Source organism: Ochotona princeps, chromosome X (genome assembly GCF_030435755.1).
Source record: "Ochotona princeps isolate mOchPri1 chromosome X, mOchPri1.hap1, whole genome shotgun sequence".
Lineage (NCBI taxonomy): Eukaryota > Metazoa > Chordata > Mammalia > Lagomorpha > Ochotonidae > Ochotona > Ochotona princeps.
The window spans coordinates 49,321,889-49,327,030 of NC_080865.1; positions in this window are offsets into that span (position 1 = coordinate 49,321,889).

Sequence of the window (5,142 nt, forward strand, 5' to 3'; positions counted from 1 at the left end):
ACAGAAATGCAACATAAGGTCTGCCATCTTTTCCAGAATCATTTTTGAAATATGTGTGCACACACATCACACACACACACTCTTTTTTTTTTAAAGATTTATTTTATTTTTATTACAAAGTCAGATATAATGAGAGGAGGAGAGACAGAGAGGAAGTGGAGCTGCCGGGATTAGGACCAAGGCGAGGACCTTAGCCACCAGGCCACGCTGCCGAGCCCACACACACACACACACACACACAAATTTCATCATAAAGTATTTACATAACAGTGTAGAACATATATTTGCATACCTGAATACTTGAAATATCCTAGGTAGACCGAGGTGAGAAAGTGAGAAGACAGTTTAAGATGGGGGTTTAAATAAACTAATGTTGAGAAGTAGGTAGAGGAAGCAGCAAAAATGAATGAGAATGAAATGCTAGAAATTCAGAAAGCAAACCAAGTGGTAGTAGAATGAGAGAAGCAATGAGAACAAAAATGCTTCAAGAAAGAGAACTCTCAACAGCTACTACACATAAATGACAACTGAAAAGTCAAATAATTCAGGAAGATTGCCCTTGTTCACTATTCATATTCACATTGTGCCTCCTTTTTTTCTGGACTGCAAAGATTGGACTGGGTTATCCCTGAGTCCTTGTGCCTTTTCATGGATTTCTTTTAAACTTCAAAGGTGACTGTTATCAATGATAGTAATTTGTTCTACAAAGTTCACATCACTCAGTAACCACTTTCTCAAGAAGTATACTGAGAAGTGTAAATCACGTTGAAATAATTTATGAAGTAGTTGGATAAATCACCATTCTGGGGGTTTCTGTTAAAACATCCTGAAAGCTGAGGTTGTTGGATGCATTAGAATGAGGATAAAAATGAAAAATCTTTAAACTCCCAAAATGCTAGAGGCATGACATGAACTAGACTCTGTCATTTTTTAGAGAAAATTTCTCATTGAAGGCAGTGGAGAAATGAGAGATAAGAAGTGAGAGATACCTTTTTGAACTTCAGAAACGATTGAACCCTATTAATTTAGTTAAGCATCTGGGATCATTAATATGTCATTTCGTGTCATGTCAAGTTTTGGTCAGCAAGAATATGGTGGAGTTCTATCTTAAAGTTCCTAAACTCACGTTTCAGATGTGATACGGAGGTGACTGGTTGTTCTTTGCTTAGACTTCCCAGGTCCAAATGGTTCAGGGAGCCTAATTTCAGTGAATATATTTGCATCTATGGAAATCATACTCTTCTTTCATGAGCATCTAGAAGAAAGTGGGTGCAAGCAACAAGTAACTTTAACATGCATCCAATTTCCCTAGAGTACATTTTTAATTCTGGCATTCATTTGTGTTCTTTATAGTCATGCAAGTGTTATGCATCCCAGAGTGCCACTTCATTAACAGTGATTCATGAATATTATGCATAAAATAAAGTATTAGTAAAAGGTCCTTAACAAACTGAGAATTGCACAGGTATAGTTTTTTTAAAATATTTATTTTGGAAAGTCAGATATACATAGAGGAGCACAGACAGAGAGGAAGATCTTCTGTCCATTGATTCACTTCCCGGAGTTCAGCTGATCCAAAGCCATGAGCCAAGAGCCTCTTTTGCCTCTCCCACGTGGGTGCAGGGCGCCAAGCCTTTGGGCCGTCCTCTACTGCTTTCCCAGTTCACAAGCAGGGAGGTGGATGGGAAACAGGGCTGCTGGGGTTAGAACCGGCACCCATGTGGGATCGGGCGAATGCAAGATGAGGACTTTAGCTACTAAGCTACCGTGCCAGGCCTGGAATTCCACAAATATTTTACCAGCATGAAAAAGTTCAATATGTTGTAAAAATTCTTTTAATTTGTTGCAAAGAGGATTAGGAAAGATTGAGTCAAGTAGGACTTTAGATGGTTTTCCTTGATAGTTCATGTCTCTCAGAAGCTGCAGTGAGTAATGTTCATGATCTCATCCATTACGCAGCAAAGTGGGCAATAGAGAGCACAGTAAATTTTAGGGAAAATGTCCAAATTTCTTTCTCATGGAGGTTAAGAGCCAGAGACAGGTAATGAGATGTAAATATCTTGTTTTTTCTTAGTGTCACATTTCTAGTCAAATGGTACTAGAAACTTAAGACACACTTAAATATCTCACTTTCTCTCCTCCCTTGGTGATCAATCTCTGTTTTGCTTCCTCAGTTCTTATTGCTTGTTATCTGGATTCTGTAACAGTCTATCCATACATATTCTCCACTTAACAGCAATTGTGGACTTTTAAAAATACCCGGGTGTTACAACACCTCACTGGTCCCTCACTTTATGTTCAGAATAAAGGCCAAAAATTTTTAACCAAGCTTGGCATGGTTTAACCCCTAAAAATCTTATGGCATACTTGTTTTGCCCTTGCTTGCTCACTAACTTGCTGAGGTCTAGCCACCATGGACCCATTGTAAGTTCTTTACATTTGCCTCACTTTGTACTTTACTGTATCTCAAGGGTTTTGTAGATGTCATTCCCTTGGCCTGGAAACATCTTGGTCATATCTTAGTTGCATCAATTTCTTTGTATCCTGATATTAAATAAGATTTATTTTCCTCAAATTTAATTGTTTCTTACTTCTTAGACTAAGATATATCACTTGGTAATAACGTTTCTGCTTCACTGTACTTATTAGGCTAATGGTTTAATAATTATATACATTTAAAAATTTGCTTCTGTTATTATTATCATTTTATGATACAGTTCCATAGATCGTGGGATTTCCCTTATCCCTTCGCCCAACTCCCTCCCCCTCACTGAGTTTCCCTATATCATTACTATAGTATAGTTCTTCATACACAGTTATATGTCCATCATTGTGGGCATGGACAATGGGAAAAAGTCCAGCATCCTATTGTCCAGATACAGTGAACAGTTTCATTGTAAGTCCATCTTTGGAAGTGGAGATGCATACTGCATTGTATCCTCACATTTGGGTATAATAGTCTCCATTACACTGTTACTATATATCCCCTTCAATCAAAAGCCACAATACAAAATCAACAGAAGGCAGAAATACAGAAATTTATAACACCATGGAGGTAAATAACATGCTGCTAGATATGATAGTCTCCATTACACAGTTACTATACATCCCCTTAAATGAAAAGCATAAAACATAATCAACAACAGGAAGAAAAGAAAAGAAATTAACAACACCAAGAAGTTGAAAAACATGCTATTGAATGACTAATGCATCGCTGAAGAAATGAAAATCTGGAAACTTCTTGAAGAAAATGATGCTACTTTATGATCTAGAAGTCATTGAAGAATTTAACCAGAACAAAGTGTTTTGAAGAGATAAAACTAACAAAAATATCAAAATCCATGAGATACAGTTTCCACTGATCTTTGTTGCTGAGATATGATTCCTGTAGGCAACAAACAGATGGGTTTTGGTTTTTTAATCCAGTCTAGAAATCTATGACATTTGATTGATGAATTTAAGTCATGTACATTCAGGGTTAATATGAATGGGTGGAAATTTGGTTCTGTCCTTTTAGCAGTGGGTTATTCATTGATTTAGTCTTCTCTTGGTATTTTACTGGGATGTTCTTCACATTTGCCTTTGCTTTTGGTGGGTGCTATTCCACTTCTCTGTCAAGAAAACATCTTTAAGTATCCTTTGTAGGGCAGGTTTGGAAGAGGCATATTCTTTGAGCTTTTTTTTACTGTGGAAGAATTTAATTTCATTTTCAAAGACAAAGGAAAGTTTTGCTGGGTACGTTATCCTGGGCCAACAATTTTTTTTTGCTTTTAGAATCTGGAATATGTTACTCCATTCTCTTCTGGCCTGAAGAGTTTCCTGTAAGAGGTCTCTTGTGAGTTTGACATTCCTTTATATGTCGGTTGATTTTTTCACTTGCACATGTAAGGAACTTTTCCTTCTGTTCAATTGATTATCACAAAATCTTCTACAAAGTGTTCTACCTACTGGGTGACTTCTCAAATGGCCAAAATGGCTAGGGCTGGGCCAAGCTGAAACCAGCATCCTGGATCTCCATCCTGGTCTCTTACATGGAATGTCAACTCATAGCCTATGATTTAACACACTCCACCACAGTGGGCCTGCCTTTTCAGGCCACACTGAAGTAGCTGGATTTGAAGTAGAGCAGCTGAGACATGGAGCCCATATAGAAAAGAATGTCAGCACTTAGAGGTAGAGAATTAATCAGTTGAGCCATTGCACTGGCCCCTCTTGTCTTGCTTTGATGAGATGACAAACATATGATTTGCAATTTAGGAGTCATCCTGGCTTAAGAATTTCAATAGAAGATTTGTTTTCAATAACACCATAAACATGTGCAAACTCTTTCCTGTACTTTTATTTTCAGTTTCTATTTCAACTTTGCTTATAAAAATAATCACTGTGTTTCTATTCACACATTTGTATATCTCTTTACTAATTCCCTAAATGTCCATGTCACAATAGGAATAATATTCCAAATTTGTTTATTATTACAAAGATAATGTATACTTAACCCCAACTATAGGCAGCTGCCTATGTTGCCTTTTACTTGGGGAAGTGTTACACTGTTAGCAGCCAATACCTGGTGAGCATTTTGGGCCTGGTTAATGCCAATTTGATTGAAGTATACCAGTGTGCCAGTACAGTTGCTTATTATTATTTTTTAAAGATTTATTTATTTTATTACAAAGTCAGATATACAGAGAGGAGAGACAGAGAGGAAGATCTTCCGTCTGATGATTCACTCCCCAAGTGAGCCGCAACGGGCCAGTGTGCGCCGATCCGAAGCCGGGAACCAGGAACCTTTTCCAGGTCTCCCACACAGGTGCAGGGTCCCAATGCATTGGGCCGTCCTCAACTGCTTTCCCAGGCCACAAGCAGGGAGCTGGATGGGAAGTGGAGTTGCCGGGTTTAGAACCGGCGCCCAAATGGGATCCCGGGGTGTTGAAGGCGAGGACTTGAGCCGCTAGGCCACGCCACCGGGCCCCGCTTATTATATTTTTTAAAAGCTATGTGAGGAAGGCGGGGAATGCCAGGCCTGGACATGCCACCCTTGCCCCCAGATGCAGAGGCTGAAGGTTGCCTGAACGATTGTGGGGACACTTTGGATTGGAAGCAGCTGAAGGCATGTTTTACAGGAGAGGAATAACTTCTGGGGTC